General features: G+C 46.2%; 1 long non-coding RNA gene across 1 annotated transcript; it reads left to right on the plus strand.

Moving 5' to 3' along the window:
• Positions 1-17,329: 17,329 nt before the first annotated feature.
• Positions 17,330-22,505, plus strand: LOC144226283 (uncharacterized). Its single transcript, XR_013333583.1, has 2 exons — positions 17,330-18,651; positions 19,020-22,505. It is a non-coding gene; the product is annotated as an uncharacterized LOC144226283 (long non-coding RNA).
• The last annotated feature ends 1,997 nt before the right edge of the window (positions 22,506-24,502 follow it).

A 24,502-nucleotide genomic window follows, 5' to 3' on the forward strand; every position in this document is an offset into this window, starting at 1 on the left:
TTCAATTATAACGTGTTCCTGCCTGTGTAGAAATTCTGCCCATCCCCTAGGAGCCAGCCAGTTTGCCTGTGTTACAATTCTCACTAAACCTTTTCTGATCTCTAATGATATGTAATTTCTCTCTAACCTGAAAACTGCCCCTTAAACTTCATTTTAATAAATTTCATTTCTTTTTATAAAAAACATTGTTTTAAATTCATTGAGATATTGTGAGCAAGGAAGGGGCAGAGAGAGAGGGAGAGAGAGAATCCGAAGCCGGCTCTGCAGGTCAGCACAGAGCCGGATGCGGGGCTCGAACCCACGAAATCCTGAGATCATGACCTGAGCTGAAACAGAGTCGGATGCTTAACCGACTGAGCCAAGCAGGTGCCCCTCATTTCAATATATTTTATAATTATGGTTGAAAACTTGGAAATTAAAGAAAGTGACGGAGAGAGGTGTAATATAGAAACATAACAGCGCCTCAGGAGGGACTCACTGTTAACGCTGGTGGTTTCTTCCCCTGCAGGTAGGTAAGGGCTGAACAGAATGATAATCCTCGGGGTCAGCAGAGAAGTTGAAGTAAAAACTATCAGGCAGAGTGTTACACTGGAAGACAACAGGGAAATAAGAAATATTAAGCAACCGAAACTGAAAATTGCCCGTAATCCTTGGTGCAACGATTCTATACTTCAGAATTTATCCTACAGAAATAGCAGAAATCTGCAAAAGGAAGGCTTTGAGAGATCTCACTGCACCATTGGTTTTAATTGCATAAAAAAATGGAAACAGCGTAATGGTCCATCAGTTGGGAATTCGTGTAATCGATTATGAAAACATCCATTCAACGAAATATTGTGAAGTCATTAACAAGAAGACAAAGTGCAGTTTGGATATAATGTGATGCAGACTGGGGTATTGAAATTTTTTAAAATGTGTCTTATTTTTACTTTCCTCAAACCAATTCTAAAGTCCCTTGCCTTGATAATTGTCACAAACAAAAAAGATTTCATGTGCATAAAAAAAATTTTTGTCAAGGAAACCTTCATGGCGTGGTCGGTTACGTGTCCAGCTTTGGCTCAGGTCATGATCTCATGTTTGATCTCAAGTTTGAGCCTTGCATGGGGCTTGTTTGGGATTCTTCTCTCTCCCTCTCTCTTTCTGCCCCTCCCCCACTTGCCCTTCTTCTCGCTCTCAAAATAAATAAACAAAATTTTTTTGGCATGAGGCAAGTCAGCAATTAATGGTGGTTCTCTCGGAGGGATGAAATTTAGAGACGATCTTTTTCCGATCTGTACATCCCTGTATTTTGTGATAATAAATAAAACACAACAGCCCCATGCTAGAATATCGATAACAAAAATTCATGACTGGAACTGTCGGAGTGTGATAACTTACAGGGATTTCAAAGGCCTTAAATAAAAAAGAAAAACCTCTTTGTACACAACACTAGATATTCAAAATTGCACCTAGAAGTAAGGGTTAACTGGATAAGTTAAAAACAATGAAATACCTAGAAGTAAGGGTTAACTGGATAAGTTAAGAACAATGAAATCCGCAACGATGCTCAGATGAAGAAACAGAATGAATAAAACCAATGAAATCCTAAAAAAAAAGAAAGAAAGAATAAAATTAATACAGTAAGTTAAAAACAATGAAATCCTAAGTGGAAAATTAATAAGTAAAAAAACAATGAAATCTTAAGTGGAAAATTAATAAAATAAGTAGAAAAACAATGAAATCCTAAGTGGACCTCGTAAACTAGGTATAAATGCTTCAGGGAACTCTGCGAATCGGCATTGTTAGGCATCTGGTGACCTGGAGTGTGAAGGGCTCAATGCNCCATACTTTGGGCACGTTCTTTGATGCACTGGCTCTACTTGGCTAAGGCAGTCACCCCCTTCTGGTCAACCCTCCTCAGTCATCACTGGCTTGACAAGAATTTGCATCAAGATACTGGAAAGGTAAACACCAGTCCTGTGCTTCCCCCACCCTGAGATACAGGAGGGAGTAGTGTGCATTTTCTCAAGAGGCCTTATCACTAATGACAGGGCATTCGCAGGGCAGGCCGTCGTCATCTGCAGTTGCTCAAAAGGTCAGTTTTCCAGCCACAGAGACTTCAAAGGACAGCGTCATCGGCCGAATCAACCTCATGCAGTATATGCACTGCTCTGAGCCTCAGCCTTGGTCCGGGGTCCCAAATGAAACCTCAAATTAGCTGATGCACTTCCTAGTCCGTAGAAGAAATGTGACTTTCACCTCCCTCCTCTGCGAGCGTTCAGACTCGTATTTTCCGTGGTCGATGATCTTTTCTGAGTCACCCCCTCCCCGCACCCCTTGGGCCCTAGTTCCTTCCTTAATAAAGCATTGGCTCAAAGGACAAAACTCAACATTCACTGCAGGGACTTTTCCAGATGCCGTTCATTGGAGGGCTGAGTGGCTCAGTTTCCAACGCTTGCTCAAAATCTAAGCAGCGAAGACGAGAAGCAAACGGGCTTCCAGAGCCTTTTCTGGCAAGACCAGAAGCTGCAAAATTAATTAAGGGCATTTTCTCAAGGGAGCTACTGAGAATTCCTTGCAAGTTTCTGGGTTGCTGGGTATTTGGAGATGCTAAGTAGGGCTCAGCGCCAGTCCTTTGAGGTGTCCTGGCCGTCCCACTAGCTGGAAGGGCAGTGTGATTTCGGATGGTCTGATCTGGGGGAAGGGGAGGGGGGAGAGCCATAAACCAACCTGCCCTTTAAACAAATAAGCAAAACCAGCCTGACGCTTGGGCTGCCGGCCGGGTGCCTTTTGCACCTGGTAGATCTAAGGGGTTGGGGGCTCCCAAGGGGGCAGAAATGGACTCTTCTCAAGAGCATACTAGATGACAAGACAATTCGTTTTTTTTTACAGCTGCTCTGAAAGAAAAGAGGGTTTTTGTAGGGCTCTTGGAAAGGGCTGGGGGAGGGACTCTGCCCACGTTGATATCCAGCTATTTCTTTCTGCACTCACTTCCTTCCGTGAGCACAGACCACAGATCCTTAATCAAAACCTCCTTCTCGTCTGCCAGCTGTGTTCTCCCCGCAGAGCAGGCTCCCCTCGTTCAGAGGCGGGGGTGTCTCACCACCCTGCTTGTTTGGGGTCCTGCAAATTCCTCAAAGCATCCGCCTGCACAGAAGGTGTGTGGAGTCCCTGCGGTATTTCTGACACTGGAGTCATTGCCCCGGCGTCAGTGGTGTGAGTTGCAGAAGTGGGTCGTAACCAGGAGACAGGCTGAAAGTCAGATCCGGAGACAGGAAGTCACCTGTGTCTGCTCTGTGCCTTGGGTACACACCTCTATTGTAGCGCTTCTCAGCGGGCTGACGGGAGATTCCATACACACACACACACACACACACACACACACACACACACACACATGCTCTGTACTCCTGTAATACTCATCCCGCACACATAAGGTTTCTGTGCTCAGGTAAGGAGCAGTCTTGTGATTGACAACTCACAGCAAAAGCTCTGAGAAGTCCCGCAGTAAAGGAACCCGAGAAACTCACTTGCTCACCCCCTGTGCCCCACATCCACTGGGCCACACCCCGTTTCCACACAACATCTGCGGTTTCGGCGAAGCACACTGAGCAAAGGCTAGCGGAGTGCAGCTGTCTGCCTTCCTCGACTTGCACCTGGGGTTCAGACTTGAGCGATTATGTCATTCTTCTGCACCCAAGGGCCTCTGGCCCCTCATCTCCCACCGCGCCCCCAGTCCAGCCAGATATGCCTGTATGTGGGGTGGGGACCAGTTCCTCTCTGTGTTTACTTATGGAGGGAGCCCTTATAACTCTGATGGAAAGACCCAACATTCCACAGGCTGGGGGTCACAGACCTGTACCCTGTTTCTCTGGTAAAAGTGCTCCCGAGCTGAGCCTCCATCCAGTGGGGGGAGAATCCTGATTCTGCTAGTGCTTTTCCCTCTGCTTCCTCTCTCTGAAGCCAGGCTCAGCTAGTTCAACTGGATGCGTGACGGAGGCACCCATGGGGACAGCCTGGGGGCTGATGGCTTTGCAGGCACCAGTCCGAGGTCGCAGTGCTGTCTCCCATGGTGGCGGAAAGAGGTCTCCCCTCCCTTCAGAGGATAACCAGGATCTAGAATCAGGATCAGGAAACAGGAGCTAGAACACCCATTGTTGAGCAGCACCTGGAGGCGCTGAAATTGAAGGCGATTGTCGTGGGTCCTCTCTGAAACAAGAAGAAAAATTAAAAACTAGACTTGGAATTTATAGAAGAGTCGCTCCACCTTCATGTTCAAAGATATGGACAGTGAAAGGCAAACCTGCCCAGGGCACCTGCTCGTACATCTAGAAGTGAATTTCCGGGTCCCTCATCAGAGGCTTTGTCCCTACGTGGGTGCTGCTGTGGACAAAAGTCAAGCCGTGTCTCAGCAGCCTGTGCAGGAGGGAATACAACCCCACTGGGCATGGAGCAGACCCCAAGTCGGGTTACCTTGGCCCTGTCGGAATGTGGTTTAAAAGCACCCATTTCCAGGGACGCCTGGGTGGCTCAGTCTGTTAAGGGTCCGACTTCGGCTCAGGTCATGATCTCACAGTTCATGGGTTCGAGCCCCGCGTCGGGCTCTGTGCTGACAGCTAGCTCAGAGCCTGGAGCCTGTTTCAGATTCTGTATCTCCCTCTCTCTGACCCTAGCACCCTTTCGCTATCTCTCTGTTTCTCTCGCTCTCTCAGAAATGAATAAAACATTTTTAAAAAATGAAAAAAAAAAGCACCCTTTTCCCCCTTCCAGGACCACAGAATATCTTGGTTGTGAAAACACGTACTATCTAGGAAGTTCATAATAAAGTATCATCAATGAGATTAAGAAATGGAGTCAAGATTTATACAGACTTGGCTTTTATTTCCAATTCAGAAGCTTGTAGGAGCGCCTGGGTGGCTCAGTCGGTTGAGTGTCCAGCTTCAGCTAAGGTCATGATCTCATGGTTTGTGAGGTCGAGCCCATGAGTTCAAGCCCCTGAGTTTGAGCCCTGTGTCAGGCTCTGCGCTGATACCAGGGAGCCTGCTTCAGCTCCACGTCCTGTCTCTCTCTCTCTCTCTGCCCCTCTTCTGCTCTCGCACTCCCTCTTTTTTTTTTTAAATTTTTAACGTTTATTTTTTATTTTTTTTTAGAGAGAAAAAGACAGACAGTGTGAGCAGGGGAGGGTCAGAGAGAGAGGGAGACCCAGAATCTGAAGAAGGTTCCAGGCTCTGAGCTGTCAGCATAGAGCCCAACGCGGGTCCGAACCCATGAACCGCGAGATCATGACCTGAGCCGAAGTCGGACGCTTAACTGACTGAGCCACCCAGGCGCTCCCCTCTCTCTCTTTCAAAAGTAACTAAACATTTTTTTAAAAAAGAGAGAGAAGAAAACATTAAGAAAAAAAAAAGAACCTTATAAATCTGTGACCTTAAAACTCTGTAAAGCCTCAATTTTCTCATCTTTAAACTGGATATTCTTTTATACTAGTTTCTCCTCTGGTTGTTGTAAGGAGTAAGTGAGATGAATATGTGAACTTTCAGCCGATGCCCATCACATAGGAAGTGCCTAATACACGTAAATGATTGTACATGCGTCGCTCATACGCAGCACATAGCACATGTCAGCACATGCTTATTCTCACGCATTCCTCAGTAAGAAAACGCTCACGGAAAGAGCCAAAGTCCTCACCTCCACTTTCCCTGCCTAATAAGCTTACACATAAAAGCTTGTTTGTGGGGCGCCTGGGTGGCTCAGTTGGTTAAGTGTCCGACTTCGGCTCAGGTCGTGATCTCACAGGTCGTGGGTTCGAGCCCCCGCATCAGGCTCTGTGCTGAACGCTTGCTCAGAGCCTGGAGGCTGCTTCTGCTTCTGTATCTCTTTCTCTCTCTGCTCCTCCCCTGCTCACACTCTGTCTCACTCTGTCTCTCGAAAATAAATTAAAAAAAAAAAAAGCTTGTTTGTGTTTCTGGAGCTATTTTTGCATTTATAATTCATGAATGGATGAAATGAGCCTGCCTGCATTTTCCCTTAGGAAGCCAGAATTGAACGTGACGCTGTGCCCACTTACTCTGCTGTTTGTGTGATGCCCTGAACACCGCGGGACAGCATCACAATGAGACTAGTCTGGCGTCCACACAGCGTGGCACCCGGAATCATCAGCATCCGGAATCCTCCACCCAGGTGAACTCGCCCCAACGGGAGCCAAGACTGTGTCTCTGGGTTAACAGAGGTTTTCAGAGACGGGAGAGGGGAGAGGGGACAGGAACCCCATGGCTTCTCTTTGTTTTGTGCTTGTTGTTTGAGGCCAGAGGACTCAGGGAGAGATAATGGCCCAAGGAAGGCTTAGGTATCCCTTTGTTATGGCTTATTTTAAGCCACTTGAAGAGGCCCTTTAGTGTTCTGTTTGCTCCCAGTACTTCAAAGCTGGAGGGGTTTTCTTAGGGACAGAGGAGGAGGCTACCAGAGCCCTAAGCAGCAGAGGGAGGTGGGAGCTGGTGAGTGAACAGCCCAGGGATTGCTGATGGAGAAGCTGTTAAGGGAAGGAGGAAGGAAGGAAAAAGAAACAGTTTAGCTTTGTACTTGCCGAGAGAGATCAACTAATATTTGAGGTGCAAAGACTCGGTAAGGAAAAAAGACGGTTTGCACTTCTGGAAACGAACCATCTCACACTTTCACGTGCAAAACAATCACTTGGGAGGGCTTGTTTCCAAAGGCCACTCCCAGGACTCACTGGAGGGAGAACGGATGTTTAGCTCAGCTCATCTGTTAAGAATCTGCATTTTAATCTGAGTACCCTGGGAAGAAGGTGTGCGGTGGGGGTGGGGGTGGGGTCCCCGGACAAGACACCCGACACCATCAGAGAAAATTCGGGGTTGCCTGGCCCAAAGGCAGCTGGTAATTTTCTGGATTACTTTGCTCTGGACTCCTAACCTCCTGTGGCTCTCTGGGAAATTCTCAGAAATTCTCAGCCAGGTTAAAGGGAGATTGAACAAAGGAGGATTTAAAAAAAGAGCCAAACCCTTTTATCCCTCCGGGAAAAATAGCTCCCAGCACTCTGGCCCATTGGCCAGCTGAAGTCAGGCATGCGATGTTGAGCCCTGGGAAGGAGAAAATGGAATGGGTCCCCATAGGTAGAGGTCTCAGGGCACCTGCCTCAGGGTCCCTGCGAGCAAATTAGCCCTGTGAGCCTGCGGTGTCCCCCAATGTACACGCGCCCCCCCCAACAGCAGCCTTCCGCAGGAACATCTGCCCAAAGGGTCCAGGACTTTGCCAGAAGCGTCAGGTGGGGGTGCACAACACAAGTTCCCATAAGCAACAAGTGCTCAAAGTGTCAAGAATAACTGGAAAGATTCAGGGTGTATGAAAACAAAAGCAGAGATGGGCTGCAGCTCGTACAGGGCTGCATGGACCTTGCGAGGTTATATTTACATACAGATTGTACCACGAACCTCGTCATAATTGTGACTTGAAGGGGGCCACGCGACGCTTTGATACGATTTTCAATTCCCTCCTGACCAGGGCAAGGGTGAGACTCTTCTGTGGCACGTGGGCGGGGGCCGTGTGTTTCCCAAGTGTTTTGCTGACCTGATGTGCTGTTTGGTAAGGACAGGAGTCTGTGATAAAACAGTCTGGAAAGTGTCAGGGCTACACTGAGTGAAATACAGCTCCCCGTGGCGAGATGTCCCTTTGTTGATTACAGATCTGTGGATTGGTCACTAGACCCTCTGGTAAAGAAGACTGTTCAAAATTAGTATTTTCCTGGACAGATTCTGGAAATGCTGGGTCACATGATTCCGAGGGTCCCCTTTGGCTCTTACAACCCACAGGGGGCATAGAAGCGAGAAGTCACACAAATGCCTGTTTACGCAGCAGGATGAAAGATGGATGTCTGAAAACTTGACATAAGAAACATTAAATGTTTTAAAAAAATCCATACTTACCAGCCACAAAATAATTGCTTCTCCAGAGAACACAACAGAGGGAAAAGAAAGAAAGAAACTGGTTTGGTGTGTCCTCAAGAATCAAAATACAAACCAGCCTTATACTGTAGTTTACAAAGTACAAACTACAAAAAGAAATTGCAGTACCATTAGAGGAAAAGACCCCTTTACAATAAATAGCAAGTCTCACTGAAAGAGAAAATAAACATGATGACCTGAGATGTCTGTGTACTGAGCTTCAAGAAATCTCACATGGTAACACCAGCAGTGACTGAATCCCAGAAAATAGGGGGGGCTGCTCCTCAGAAAAGCCCAAACAGCACCATTTCACCTACAGGAGCGAGGCCTTTGGGATTACAAGGGAGCCAGAGAAGGGAGCCCAGAATGGGCACACAGGAGAATACCTTTTACTTTCCTTCTTTCTTTCTTTTTCTTTTTTCTTTTCACTTTATAGACAATGATTTGGAAAACTCAGAGTCCCTATCAATAACAGGTGGTAAATAGGGATCATCACATGACAAACTTAGTACCAATAAAATTGAGAGAAGACAGTTTGAATGAAGCTAGGATTACAGAAGGGTTAATTCAAATTTAAAGAGAAAAAAAGAAAAGCACAGACCTAGTTTGCCAGGGAGGTGAGAATATTAGGTCTAGCTTTTTAAAAAAAAAAATTTAACACTTATTTATTTCTGAGAGATTCAGAGAGACAGAGCACGAGCGAATGAAAGGCAGAAAGAGATGGAGACACAGAATGGGAAGTGGGCTCCAGTCTCCAAGCTGCCAGCACAGAGGCTAGAACTCGGGGCTAGAACTCACGAGTGGTGCGATCATGACCTGAGCCGAGGTCGGACACCCAACCAACTGAGCCACCCAGGCGCCCCATGGGGCTAGCCTGAAAATAGGCAGAGTTTCATTTTGCAGAGCCTCTGATCACTTCTTCACATCATAATGTTAGCACATAGCAGAAAGTCAACAACTGATATGACTTAAATATGAAATCATATTTTACCGCAAGGGAGAAAAGCTGTTTTCTTCAAAGAACATTTAATATCAGTCTCAAAGCAGTAATTAGCATCATACTTACAGCTGAGATGCTCAAGGAACACCCATTAAAGGTAAGACCAGGAGAGGGTGCACATCATCACCGCCTCTCTTCAACCTTGTCCTAGACCTCGAAGCCAATGCATTCAGACATGCGAGAGAAATAATTACAAAAGAGAAATTGCTCATTGTTAGGAGGCTCCAACTCTCCAGAAACCCCAAGATAACCAACTGAGGTTAGGTTTGAGACTAAAGGAAAGAGTTGGGCAAGGCTCATCTGATAAAGGACTGGTATCCAACATATACAAAGAACTCTTAAAACTCAGCAGTAAGAAAGTAAACAATCTGATGAAAAAAAAAATGCACCAAGATGTTAACAGAAACCTCACCAGAAAAGATACACAGGTGGCAAGTATATAAAAATATGCTCTCCATCTTATATCATTAGAGAACATGAATTAAAACCACAGTCACTTACCACTCCGTACCTATTAGGTTGGCCAAAATCCAGAACAATGACAGCCCCGAATGTGGGTGAGAATGTGGAGCAACGGAAACTCTCCTTCAGTGCTGGGGGCAACACAAAATGGTGCGGCCACATTGGAAGACAGTCTGACAGCTTCTTACAAACCAAACATATTCTTACCATATAATCCAACAATTGTGCTCTGTCGTATTTATCTAAAGGAGTTGAAAACTTATGTCCACACAAAACTGTGACCACAGATGTTTCTAGAGGCCTTATTTATGATTGCCAAAACTTGGAAGCAACTACTATGTCTTTTAGTAGGTGAGTGGATACATTACCTGTGGTGCCTACAGACAGGGGAATGGTATTCAGTGCTAAAAAGAAATGAGCTATCAAAGCATAAAAAGACATGGAGAAAACTTAAATTTGTATTAACAAGTGAAGGAAGACGATCTGAAAAGATTACAAACTATATAATTCAACTGTATCACATTCTGGGAAAGCCAACAAAGGAAAGGTACAAAGTTGAGTGGTTGTCAGGGATTGAGGGAGGCGGATGTGAATAGCGAGTGGACATAGAGGGCAGTGGAGCTGTTCTATATGGTACTATAATGGCAGATCCATGTCAGTGTAGCTGTGTCCCAACCCAGAGACTGAACGACACCAAGAATGAACTCTAATGCAAAGTATGGGCTTTAGGTGATAATGTGTCAGGGTGAGATCAGCAATGATAACGGATGTACCACACTGGGGAGGGGTATTGATGATGGAGGAGGCCATGCATGTGTTGGGGCAGGGGGTGTATGAGAACTCTGTATTTTCTCTTCAGTATTTCTGTGACCCTAAAGCTGCTCTAAAAAAATAGGCTTTTTTAAAGTAGCTTGTGAGATATAATTAAATAAATGTGAACAGATTGTTAACCTCATTTTTTTTTTTGTAGGTAGCTTTTAAAAAAATTTTAAGTCTGTTTATTTGGAGAGAGACAAAGAGAACGCGAGTGGGGGAAGGGCAGAGAGGGAGGGGGAGGGAGAGAATCCCAACCAGGCTCGGTGTCGTCAGGGCAAAGCCTGACATGGGTCTTGAATCCACAAAACTGTGAGACCATGATCTGAGCCGAGATCAAGAACTGGGTGCTCAACCAACTGAGCCACCCAGGCACCCCCTTCCTTATTTTTTTAAAAAGTTTTGTTTATTTATTTTAAGTGCTCTTTACTCCCAACCTGGGGCTCAAACTCAGGACCCTGAGACCAAGAGTCACACTCTCTTCTGCTGAGACAGCCAGGGGCTGTCTCATTATTATTAATTATTATTATTAACCTCATTATTATTATTATTTTAATGTTTATTTTTGAGAGACAGACTAACAGAGCATGAGCCAGGGAGGGATAGAGAGAGGTAGACTCAGAATCCGAAGCAGGCTCCAGGCTCTGAGTTGTCAGCACAGAGCCTGATGAAGGGCTTGAACTCACAAACCATGAGATCATGACCTGAGCTAAAGTCAGACACTTAACCAACTGAGCCACCCAGGCGCCCCTATTAACCTCATGATTAATGGCAATACCTTGTAGGCAAAAGAGCCATTGTGTGTATGTGTGTACATATGTGTGCATATATATATATAATTGTGTACATTATGGATATATGTACAAATATAAATATATATAGCATATGTCCAGGAATAAATTTATCAAAATAATGTGAGACTCCATTCAAGAAAAACAAATATAGACTATAAAAGACGTCTAAAGATAAAAAACTGGATGGGGGCACCTGGGTGGCTCAGTCAATCAAGCGTCTTGACTCCGGCTCAGGTCATGATATCATGGTTCATGGACTTGAGCCCCACATCAGGTTCTGTGCTGACAGCTCGGAGCCTGGAGCCTGCTTCGGATTCTGTGTCTCCCTCTGTCTCTGTCCCTCCCCTGCTTATGCTCTCTCTCTGTATCTCTCAAAAATGAATAAAAATGGTTAAAAAAATTTTTAAAAAGAAACTGGAGAGGTTTGAAGAAAGTTTTCACGTTACTGGATGATAAACTTATCAGAGTTGCAAATATGACGTTTTTACCAGAAATCAACTACAGTTTCAATGAGGGTCCACTAAATTTCCATTGGATTTTTTTTTTTTTTTACTATTGAAAGGTAATTCCAAAGATAATCGAAAGAAAACAAATAGGTAGAGGACATAATCATTTCTTTTAAAGATGAGTAATGATGAAGCCTTTACACATATTATAAACCTACAATAATTAAAATATAAACAAATCTAAATAAAGGAGACTGCTCAGATAGGAGACACAGAAGACTTCACAAGAAAATGGTGATGTAATAAATTAGTGGGGAAGGAATCACCTAATAAATAGTACTGAGAACATGATTAGCTGTGGGAAATCAAATAGCCATGTGTTGGTTAAGGAGATTACAGGGAACGCATTATATGGCTTTCTGGCCCTGCTGAAAACAGCTGTCCAGTGTCTAGTTAATGCTTATTTAGGCTTTGGGTCCTGCCTGTGCTCATGAATTCCTTAGACCATGTCATCCACAGAATATCTTATCTTGTTCTCCACCCTGATTTCCACATCTGTTCCTTTGTCATCTTGAAAACACCTTGTTGTTTTGCTCACTTTCTATTCGTTCTTACCATTCTTACAGGCATGTAGCCACTGACATATTGCGCAATGTTTTCCCTATAACATATGCCTAATAAATATGAAAGCTTTATAAGGAGACTTCCCTTAGCCTCCCTTTCACCTCTCTTGACTTGCACAGAGTCTTGAGTAATCCTCTCCGCCACCCTCAGCTTTGCTGGACAAATTGAAAGCCAAACCCACAATTGGTTCGACGTGATCCCTCAGTTAGCCACCTAACTTTTTTTTTAAGTGAAATTCAGTCCTTATCTGATGTGGCCTAAAATAAACTTTAATTAAGGTAACAAAGAGTTTTAAAAATTAAAAACTGTAATATATTTTCTTGTTCTTCATTTAGGAGAAACTTTCTTGGTACCTATGCATGCAATGATTGACAAATGTAAAGATCGATGCTTTTAGAATCAGAAAAAGTTAAATTCGTAACAAAAGAACAAGTCTGCAGATGGACTTAGGTTATACTTAGGACCCATTTTATAGCCTAAAATTCTTTTAATATCTACTAAGAAAAATTAAAACAAAGACGCTAAGCATTCAGATGTTAGACCAAACTTCAGGAAAGCAAATATGAGAAAATAGTAGGAAGGAATCGTGAATACAATGCACATATTAATAAATTAGGGGAAAAATTTGACCAATACATCTTTCTTTGAGAAAAATTAACACAGAGAATGGTAGACCATATTCATACCACGAAGGATAGGAATCCTGCCCATTTTTTTGGCCATTACATCCTCAACACCTTAGGAAATGCTTAGAATTCAGTAGGTCCTTCATAAATAATTGCTGAAGAAATGAAAGTAGATATACCACTTGAAAAATAAAACAAAAAGACTAAAGAAAATGTAATTACACAAAATTAAGAAGGAAAATATGGAGCTAACATGACAGGGAGGGTAAAACTTGAAATATTTCCTTAAATTTGAAAACCTGCATGGTATTAGAAAAAAAATGTTTATCAAAATGAAGTCAGTAAGAAAAAAAAATCCAAACCTAATATCCATGGGGAAGTTGTGTCAATTATGTCCACATAAGAATAGGCTAGATTGGTCAACATGTGACTATTATTCTAAAAATTTGAGAAGCTTCCAATATCCATGCAATGGAAACTGTTCCAAAATATATTGTAAAGGATATGTATGGAGGTGGGGGAAGGGAAGAGTTCACGCTATAAATGTGACAAAGAATATATTTATGGCAATGTAAATATTAGCTGTCTCATAGCTCATGCTTCAAATGTTTTGACTACCATCAACTTCAAAGGTTTTGTTGTTGTTGTTGTTGTTGCTGTTGTTTTTAATGTGTCAGGAGATCATGAAGAAGTAGCAAACTTGGAGAGCATTGGCCATGCTATTAGACAGTCAGAGAAAGATAGCAAAATAGGAACCTCAGACAGCAGCTGACATTTCTTGAAGTCTTCCCATACTCTTCCTCCTCCTGTGTAAGTGCTTTCTGTGCATTGTCTCACTAAAATAATAAATGCAATGAAAGAGATGCAAATGTATTATCAACATACATGTTAAATGCTGACACCACTAGAGACTTAAGAAATATTAATTTAAACAACAGGACCAAATGTGGAAACATGAAAAAAATATATAGTACTCAATGTCGGCCAGAGTGGCAGGAAATAGCACTCATGTACGATGCTTATTTAAGGTAGATCTGAACGACTCTTTTTTTTTTTTTTAATAGTTTATTGTCAAATTAGTTTCCACATAACACTCAGTGCTCATCCCCANATCTGAACAACTCTTGCAGAGGGCATTTTGGCAGTGTGCATTAAGGGCCTTAAACATTTTCATATCTATTGAGTCCCAAATTCCACGTTTTGGAATAATGACTTATTCAGTTATACCACCTTTTGGAATACACAAAGATGCAGCCAATGGTGCACCGAAGATGTTCACTGTAGCCTTGCTTATACTCAAGCATGGGATTGCGCCTGGCATTTTCTTGATACAAATATTTCAGAGCGTTTTCAATCACATCGTCTCATTCAATTTTCAAAAATCTCTTGCTAATCAACTTCTTATTCCCATTTCAAAATTTCAAAAATGATAAATTAGGAACTTAATTAAAATCCAAGACTTAATTGGAGCAGGAGCTGAGACTCAGCCCAGGTCTTCTGAGCTCTGGTCCAGTGTCCTTTCTACACGATCACATGGTTTTACTATGCTAGGGTATTAGAGCTGAGCCTTAAAAATTACCTGATTCACACAAACTCCTAAGTTGGATGAGTGACTTGGGCGCACAGAAGTAAGTCAGCCTGGTGAACCAATGACTGGACATGGCTATTCTCTTCTCTTCCAATATAGTATTTTTAGGACTGCATTGAGTGTTTCTCTCAGAACAAGGTATGGAATGATTTCAAGTAGTGCTTGGGCCCATGAGGAAAAGATCTGGCGGTTAGCTAAGGGACAGTCAAGATACTCTGGGTATTGTTTCTACATATATCCAGCTCCATTACTACTCCTCTCTGCCTACACCATCCAAAGTTTCTCTTCCAAACGTCTACTGGGGCAGGTGTATCCTCATCTTTGCTTAACAAAAAATCTTTTAACAGATTGGCAGAAATACTCCTTAGGAAATATGAGGTCAAGGATTGACAGTTCCTTTACACCGATGAGTCTGAAATTTCTTCGTGTGTAAGAATCACCCAGAAGATTTGTGAAAAATGCAGAATCCAGGGTTCATTCAGTAATGGCCCTGGTCCAGTGGTTTTGGAGTGAACCCAGAGATGTTTAAACACTTGGCCTGGCTCAACCAGGGGCAAAAAGTCCAAAGAGTCAACTGAAGCGATGTTTCATACTTCCTATTACTTCTTGACTTGTAATCATAATTTTAGGCACCTCCCCTGAGCCTGATGCTTATTTCAATCCAGCCATTAGGACTATTTCTCCTGTGTCTTCAATGCATTTTAAAGCCTTGTTCTTGTTGATACTTTTTTGAAGACCTACACTTGGTTAATTTACTGAGGCTACCTCAAGTCCCTGTAACGGTGACTTTACTGTACTCTTTCCTTCATTTTGGTGCTTGGAGGAGAAATTACATTACATTCCCATATCGGCCATTAGCTCATGCCACAGGCAATTCATTTATTCAACACATGTTGAATGGAAGCTCCCAGTAGTGAAGAAACTGTATTATAGGACTTAAACAGGCTTTCTTGGCAGGAGACGAAGTTTGATGTGTCTCTTGACCAGTATAGCCCCACCCACTCTTCTGGTGGCCATGGCCAGCTTCGTGGGTATGTGACCAGTACAGCCACATACAGGTCCCCATGGAGGTCTTGCATTTGGTTTCATGCTCCTCTATCATTGTCTGACATGTTTGCTGCTTTTTGAACAAGAGGCTCTGTTTTCACTTCCCACAGGACCCTGCAAACTAGCCAGTCCTGCTGCTTATCGTTGGAAGATTACACGTCAGATGTTCAAGAAGGTAAATTACATCTGGGGCTCCTGATGTGGCTCTGATGGCTCGTGGTATAGCACTAGGACTGCTCAGCCTGGGCTGACATATTCTGTACCTTTGCTACACACCACCCTTCTGGTCAAAAGTAACAATTGTTCTCTTGTTTTAGTGGTAATGAGTCCAAAGTCACTTCTGTTTTGGGCAATCCTAATTGAAGACAGGATAAATAAGCCTTTGGAATGGAAAGACCTCAGGGGACAGATCAGATGTCTAGTTCTTCCACTCCACAACCACTTCTGTCTCTACTATTTTAGCTCATGAAGGTCATAGGTTCATTAGCAAACCAGGGCTGGAATATAAGATACAGGTGTGACTTTGTACCATGCCAACATGGCCTCATTCTCTGGCTGCTTGGCTGCTACGTAGAGCAATCCACCCAGTACAGCTTAAACTAAGAGCAGGAGCACCTCCAAAACCCAAAAGAAAGACAGACAACCGAGTCCCAAGAGGTTCTGGAATCAAGATTTAGGAATCAATCAGGGACCAGCAGACTAGTCCCTCTAACTCTGCCTGGGGAGCCACCTGCTTCCTCTTCTTTCCTCAAGTTTTGCTACACGCCATCTTTGTTTCTCCTTCTCTTTGAGGATTAACCCTTTCTGTCTCGCTTGCACATGGCGGAAATGTTGCCCACCGAGGCACAGCTTTTCATCACCTCCCAGCTCAAATGCCCTGCAACAATTACACAGAGCCTTGAGGTACCAATTCTAAATTTCCAGAGAGGAAATCAGACTGGTGCTTTGATCATGCATTGCTCTCTGATCCTGGACATGCTGCAAGTGCGAATCACAAGATCCATGACCCACTCAGAAGGGTTCATAGGAGCAGGCTCTGTGAGAAGGAAGTGGATAAGAAGTCTGTCCAAGGGGCGCCTGGGTGGCACAGTGGGTTAAGCGTCCGACTTCGGCTCAGGTCATGGTCTCACAGTCTGTGGGTTTGAGCCCTGCGTCGGGCTCTGTGCAGACAGCTCAGAGCCTGGAGCCTGCTTCCGATTCTGTGTCTCCTTCTCTCTCTCTGCCCCTCCCCCACTTGCTCTCTGTCTCTCAAAATAAAATAAAGACATAAAATTAAAAAAAAAAAGTCTGTCCAATGGATTCGCATGCTACCTGGGGTCACAAAAGAAGGGAGGGGTGATCAATATGAAGTCTGGATAGCAGGAAGTCTTTGGGGGAGGGTGAGCTGCCAGGTATAATTTATAAGTGATGTATGGTTTTTTGGCTGGGTGATGAGTTCACATGTCCTCACTTAGGTTGTACAGAGATCGTGAATCAATGATACTGCATCATGAGCCCAGACTTATGATGAATAAGAATTTAAGGCACATGAAGATCTACCTTACTTTTTATCCTGATGGTAGGTGCACAAGTGTTTGCCTTGTTACTAGTTTTCAACCCACTTATGCATTTCGCACACATATACACACTGCCTTGAGGTCAGCCAGTGCTATTAATTCCCCAGGGAATGACCAATTCAAATTCCCTGAAAGGCTGAGGCTCTGAGCCAGCCATCTGGGGGCAGCTCAGGGCTTCACTGACCCTGCCCGAGATGTCCCTCTGGGTGACCTGCAGCAGCCACCAGCCAGCCTCCTTGGTAAGGCTCCTGCCCACTGTGCGTTAAATGCAGCCCAGGGAGTATTGCTCAAGAAGAAGCTTCTCGACTGAGGGAATCTGCCCTCCCCCCACTCTTCCCTTGGTGGCCAGTGGTTCCTTTCTCCCATGTCTCTTTCGAAGGAAAGGCACATTCCTCACATTCCCATGTGTAATACTCCTGTCCAGAATCAGGTTATCCCGACAAGTCCGTTGAGACTTCCTTCATGGAAGGAAGTTGGTTGCATGCTTTCTGACGGACCCGGGGTGCTGGTCTCCGAGGACGGCAAATGAACGATCAAGAAAGAGGAATAGGGACACCAAAGGTCGACGTCGGGCCTCCACTCCTCCCTGATTTGTCCCTTGCTCCCCCGACTCACATCTGAGCTGTATTCTGTGGCATGGAATGAGATGGAGAGGGAAAGGCACTGGAACGGAAGAGAGGAAAGAAAGTCACAGGAGACTAGAGGCCCCATCCCCTCAATCAGCCCATCATTGATTTGGAGAAGCTGGACAGCTCCTTCCTCCTCCGATGGCCTGCGTCGTAGCGTGATTCAGGGAGCACAAGATGTAACCACTTCATTCCGAGAGTGGCGGCTCCAGACAAGGGAGGGCAATTTGGGAACCAGAGCTGAGAGGGGGCGGGGGTGGGGGGGCCTCGGGCACTGCTGTCCGGCTGCTGATGGCGTGGGCCGGCTGCAGACCTCCCTCAACTTGCTTTTCATCCGTCTTCGTGTTTCCTGGTCTTCACATCAGACGCTAAGAGTGTAATAGCTGGTGGCACACTGCCTGCCCCCAAATATTGGCAGTAGTCGTCTTGCTTAGTTCTGGGGTGTCTAAGCCGCCGCTGAAAGCCAGGATCCTGTCCTCTCGCTCACCACGGAGTGGCTCCATGGAAAAATGTCACACGGAGACGTTGCACAGGGCACAGTGCTGGTGGGTCCCGCCCGAGGACAGGCAGAGCCAACGACCTTCACCCAGAACCTGTCACTGCATATGCCCTTGGACGCAGCACACAGGGCATCACCCTGCCTCCCGGCCTGTTCTTTCTCCAGAGGCGATGCAGTCAGCAGATGGCTGTCATGGGTCTAGTATGCAATCGCCTCGAGACAGATGCTACTAAGATACCCACGCAGGCCCTGGGAGGCCAAACAACCTGTGGGCCTCGGCCCGATCTCATTTCTAGGGAGGGAGTCAGAAAGTTCTGGCGGCCCCCCAACGGGGGCCCTGGCTCCCTGGTCACTCTGGAGGAAAGACTGCAAATCGTACATCACTATGCTGCTTTGGAAACTCCGATGGCCTCAGAAAACAGAACTCTTCCATGGGAAACATTGTGGCTCCCAGCAGCTGACCCCACAGAGGACTGACGTTAGCTGCACGCAATCCCCATAGAGTATTCTAATATTGAAACAGAAATGGAACGGAAATGGTGGACATCAGGCAACATTTTTTGTTTTCCTTGGAGTCTTAGCAAGGAATCCAGCAATGTGTCCTTAAGGGAAAGTAGCCAATTGGCCAAGCAAGTAAGTAACTGACTTTGCCACTGTTGTATCTCTGATGTCCGTGCCAATTGAAGACCTGGACCGCCCTCCCGCACCTTTGCCTGTAGAATGGTGTGTTTCCCTATTGAGAATACAGTGTTCCCTATGTGCATCATTTAGGAAGCCCTGGGCCTTCCAAAGGGGCCACCTAGAACACGAATTATTTAAGATCCTTAACTTCTCTCTGGAAGTTCTATTCTGAAATTAGTGGGCTTACGTTTTTTTAACAGTTAATTTTTCTCATTGATTCATTCCCCAAATGGTGGAATTAATTGACTGTCCATTGAAAGGCAGATATTATAAAATGGTGGTCTCTGTACCATGAATGATAATCTTGCTTCTTGGACCAGAATCCCACCCCAGGTTGTGGAAGGTGCCGCGGAGCTTGAACATATTCCACGGAGCAGCCTGCCTTCTCCTCCTGTGAGTTACCCCGGGAGCTGAGAGTCTGGGTGCATGGGATGAGGGCTCCCATCACAGGGAGGCACAGAATCCACTCTCTTTAATAATCCAACAAGAATAAGATGGGGTCCAAGGTAGGAGAGAAAAAGGGGATCTCATGGATATGGGAAACTCGTGCAGAAGAAGCTGTCAAGAAAAGCTATTCTCTGTGGCAAATTCCAATTTCCTAGGGACAGCACTTTCCTTGTCCCCGGCTGCAGATGAACCGCTATAGCTCAGAGGCACTGCCGTTGGTATGGAGAGAAACAGCTACTCTTCACCAATGTGACCTTACAAAGGGCCACTGCCCACAGTTTCCATGGAGAAATGTGTTTGGGACTCCTTTTTTAGGCTTGCAAGTTTCCCAATTTCTCTTTCTTTTCTTTCTTTCTTTCTTTCTTTCTTTCTTTCTTTCTTTCTTTCTTTCTTTCTTTCTTTCTTTCTTTCCTTCTTTCAAGCTGGGATTTTTTTTAAAGCTTATTTATTTATTTTGAGACAGAGTGCGAGCAGGGGAGGAGCAGAGAGAGAAGGAGAGAGAGAGAGAATCCTAAGCAGACTCCGTGCTATCAGCACAAAATCCAACACAGGGCTCTATTCCATGAACCGTGAGAAAGATCATGACCTGAGTGGAAATTAGAGTCAGATGCTTAACCGACTGAGCCACCCAGGTGCCCCTCTCAGTCTCCCAATTTCTTCAGCTCTCTCAGCACTTAGGTCCTCTTTGCCCTGTACATTTTCTCAAAGCCTTTCCAGGCTGTCCTGACCTTTTTTCTTTTCCCGCCCATCATGCCCATTTGACTTTCGGTGACTCTGATGCTAGCTGCCTGCAGCCTCAGCTCAGACAGCAATCAGGGGTCCCAGAAGGTCGTTTTTACAGGAAGAAAATGCAACAGTTATCTTGCCTGGGGCGGAGATCTTGGATGTCACTCACTGGGGACTTTGAGGCCCAGGAATAACTTGCTGCGACCCCTGCCTTTTAGCTTTGAATATCTCAGTAGGGCAATGTGTTCGTTCAGGGTCCCCAGCACTCAGCTATCAGGTGGGGTGTTGGAAAGTGCACCAGGCTGGCTCAGGGGACCTGAGCTCAGTTCTGCCCACAGCGACATGTGCAGGGCCCAGGGAGAAAATGCGGGGTCTTGTTCAGAAATTCTGAAAGTATTTCGAGATGGGAACAGCAGATCGTGAAAACTAAGTGCAGGGTTCTTCTGAGCTCAGGGCCTTAGGTGCCGGGATGTGATGTAGATCTGTCATATGCCCTTGGTCTCGCGGGGTGTGTGACCGTGAGTCAGTCCCCGTGCCTCGATTCCCCCCCACCCCCGGAAAATGAGGGCATCGGAGGGAGAGAACGCCCTGGTGAGTGGTCGACAAGTGCTCCTCCCCACTCACGATGCCAGGAGAGGCCCAGGGTTGGGACCCTGAGCAGCCTCCGGAAGGGGGACGTAAGGTAGTATTTTTAGTGGGGGGAGCCCAGGAAGTCACACCCTGAGTTAGGAACAACAGAGACAGACCAACAAAGAACAGGCCAGGCCAAAGCAGCTGGTTGTGGAGAACAGGGCTGTCCCCGATCAGGCTGCGACAACACAGTCCCACGGACGGGGGGCTTCACCAACAGGCATTTACTGCTCACAGTCCTGGGGGCTGCCAAGTGCACCATCAAGGTGCTGGCCGACTTGGTGTCTGGGAGGACCCTTCCCTGCTTTGCAAGAGGCTGCCTGCTCCCTGTGCTCACACGGCAGAGAGAGCGACCTCTGGTCCCTCTTCCTTGTCTCAGAAGGACTCTCGCCCAGGGCACCCGGGTGCCTCAGCCAGTTGAGCGTGCCACTCTTGGTTTCAGCTTCTGTCACGGATCTCACTGTTCATGGGTTCGGGCCCTGAGTGGAGCTTGGCACTGACTGTGTGCAGCCTGCTTGGGATTCTGTCTCCCTGTCCCCCTCTGCTCTTCCCCCACTCATGCTTGCTCTCTCAAAATAAACAAATAAACTTAAAAAAAAAACAAGCTATTAAAAAAAAAAAGGACACTCATGCCATCACGAGAATTGTACCCTCGTGACCTCGCGACCTTACGTAAACTTAATCACCTCCTGTTGCTGTCACGTTGGAATGTAGAGTTTCAACACACGTTTACAGGGGACGCAAATGTTCAGTCCATAACGAGTCTGGGTGTGCAGCCACGGCGAGGTCCTTGACCCTGAACCCAGGAAGACACGGACAGTGCACGCAGTCCCTGGGAACCCAGGCAGCCCACACCCCCTAAGAGGCAAGTGGGCTTGGGAGCCCCAAGCTCTGTGCTTCCTGCGGAGGCCGGTGAGCTGGGGTTGGGGGGCCAGGGCGCCCAGGGATTGCCTAAAGCCATCCTATCTGTCGTCTCCCAACTGTTCAATCAGATAAATCCCTCAACCTGCACTGGAATGAGGGGGAGGGGCAAGGCAGGCAAGAATGTTAACTCTGCGACTCTCTCTCTTCGTCGGGAAGGAAGGCTCCAAAGCAGGCAATGTAGTCCAAAGGGTGTTAAACAGGAATTGTCATGATGCCCATGTTCCCGTCCCCCGCTCCCCCCAGGACCCTTTGGTTTCATGGCATGTTGCTCCTTTTTTCTGGAACACCTTGCTCCTCCCCCATCCAGCGGGACGCCTCCTATTTACCCTTCAGGACTGGCTTTGGATCCTTCCCTGTGTGGGACCCTATTAACACCCCTGGCTTGCCTGCATCCCAACCCCCTCAAGGAGCTGGCGTTCTCCTCGTGGTTTTCTTCCACGATGCTCCGGAAGACCTAATTTCATCAGCACGTAGCTGCACTGTCTCCGGCACACAGGAGGCACTTCCTGATTTTTTGTTAAACTGATAAATGAAGGGATGAGCTCAGAAGCCGTCCTGGAGCAGCAGAGGACAAATTCCTCCCTTCCTCCCATGTTGCTAGAGCACATTCAAGACGTGAGTGAGCGGAACACAGAGATCCCTGGGCCACACAGAGACACAGATCAGACTCCCTGGGCCAGAAACCCGCCACACTCCCGGCCAGAGTGCTCTGCCCTCCACGACAGAGAATAGCTAGTAGGAGTATCCATTTTCAGTGCTGTTTTGGGGTGGGGAAGGGGGTGACTGAAGACTGAATGAGAGTTAGCTTTAAAATAGTCGGCACTCGGGGCACGTGGGTGGCTCAGTCGGTTAAGCATCTGACTCTTGCTTTCAGCTCAGGTCATGATCTCACAGTTCGTGAGTTTGAGCCCCATGTTGGGATCTGCACTGACAGTGTGGAGCCTGCTTGGGAGTCTCTCTCTCTCCTGCTCTGCCCCTCCCCCACTCATTCTCTCTCTCTCTCTCTCTCTCTCAAAATAAATACATAAACTTGAAAAATGCTGAAAAAAATAAAAATAAATAAAATAGCTGGCACTCAATCGTTTTAAAATTAGAAGTCATTTTGGAGTTAGAGCCAACTAGACCTGCTGATGCTTTGGATGTGGGGGGGGCGGGTAGTGCAAGGGGCAGGGGCTGCTCGTGGTCTTGGCCCTGAATGGAAGGGTGATGGGCGCGCCACTGAATGGAGCACAGAATACGAGGAGGGCAGACTTAAGGGTTTGGTGTGTGCACAGCAGAGAAGAGTGCTTCCTCCACACTTTGCGGCCCAGAGCCCACTTCAGCTCCTTTCCCCAACAGCTCTGTTTCTGTGGACACGTACCTTTCCATCCTGAAGCTTTCTCTCCCTCGCCTCCGAGCATGGGGCTCTGCCGTGCTGTGGAATATTCTGGAAGTCATCCCATCTTTAGGCCTCCCCGGAGGGTCAGTTAAGGCTTCCCCGAGATGGTGTCACAGCTAACTCCCACCACCTCCCTACACCCCGCTTCCAGCGCTGACCCCAGCGGGCTCCCCCGTAAACATCCTGCGTGGATCTCCACTCGCGGCTTCCAGGGGACTCAGGTGGCTGAGGAGGCTAATTTACGACATGAAGGGAAAGCCCACCAAGTGGCCTGGAGAATCACGGCAGCTGACCGACATGCTGCCTCCCTCGCCTATCAGAAATGAGTGGCAGGAGAGGACAGAGTACCAGGTTAGACGATGTACCCTGGGCACTCACTCAGGCCTTCTCTCGGGTGCTGACTCTTGGTCTGATTCTGCCACAGACCCGCGGTGTCAAACACACACACACACACACACATCACAAACACACAATGAAACAGAAACTTGGAGCAAGATTTAGAATGGAAAACAAATGCCCAATCGTCAATGAATGAATGAAGACGCGCTTTTTATTCACTGGCTCCTAACTTCTTACTGTGACATAGGAAACATCTCTGTCATACGAGCAACAGGCTGCAATCTATCCCACAGAGAGATTGTTTCCTAGAAACAACAACAAACCGGTGTCTTTGGTCAAGTCCATGCTTTCCTGGCCACATGACCACGGGGAAAACCAGGGTCAAGATAATGGTCACAGGCACTTTTCCTAGGGCTTTGCTTACACCCACTATTCTGGGAACTTCATTCCCTTGTTCTAGAAGGGTCTGTCCCCAACTCTTGCAAGAGGACCCCAGGACAGCCTCAGCTGGAGTCAGCAATACTGGGGGGGGGAGGGCTTCCCCCACTCCTGGGTCCCAGGCTGTGCTCTGTCACTGGGACTCAGAACCCCAAAGCTGCTGTAGCCCCAGGTGGACTCCAAAGGGGGCCACTGCCTGTCAGTGCCAAGGACCCAGGTCTGCCTGGGGACTCAGCCTCCTGGGGGCAGCACCCTTCACCACTCCTGGACGCCTGAGCAGGCTCTGATGACAGAGATGGGGGCTGTTACTCCCCAGGCCAAGCCACAGAGCCCCCAGAATCCGAATCACAGCCAGCACACCCTGGGCTTGCTTGTAATTTTCAAATTTTTCTTAAAAAAAAAAAAAGTCTATTGCTTGCTTATTGCATCATCCCATAATCACCATCCAAAATCTGAGAATCACAAAATGGAAAGAAGCAGATTTAAATCACCTATAATTTCGCCTCTCAGTCACTGGCCACAATTGGCTCATGTCCTTTGTTTTTTTTTTGTTACTTTTTAGCTGAAAAATAGGAGTGTATGTTCCACAATGTTCTGAAGTCTGTTTTACACTTAAGTAATTGTTTTAGCGATTCCTGGTGCCGTTTCAGGGTCTCTGAAACTGTGATTTTCAGGCATGGAGTGCCCTTCCTTGTACATGGCAATGAGTGAATGGTCTCCGGGCATCAAAGTCACTGGTAAAAATTTAGAGCTCGTGGTATTTGCGAGGAACGATTCTTCCTAATCAGCTTTGTTTAGGGATGTGTTTAAAGATTTCCAATTATTTTTGTTTTCTGTTGTTTAAATTTTAGTTACAAATTCTAATTTAATTGCAAACTTAATACACTGTGGCCACTTTTATAATTCAAGATTTTCCTGTGC

This window comes from Crocuta crocuta, unplaced genomic scaffold (assembly GCF_008692635.1).
Source record: "Crocuta crocuta isolate KB4526 unplaced genomic scaffold, BGI_CrCroc_1.0 scaffold290, whole genome shotgun sequence".
NCBI classification, from domain to species: Eukaryota; Metazoa; Chordata; class Mammalia; order Carnivora; family Hyaenidae; genus Crocuta; species Crocuta crocuta.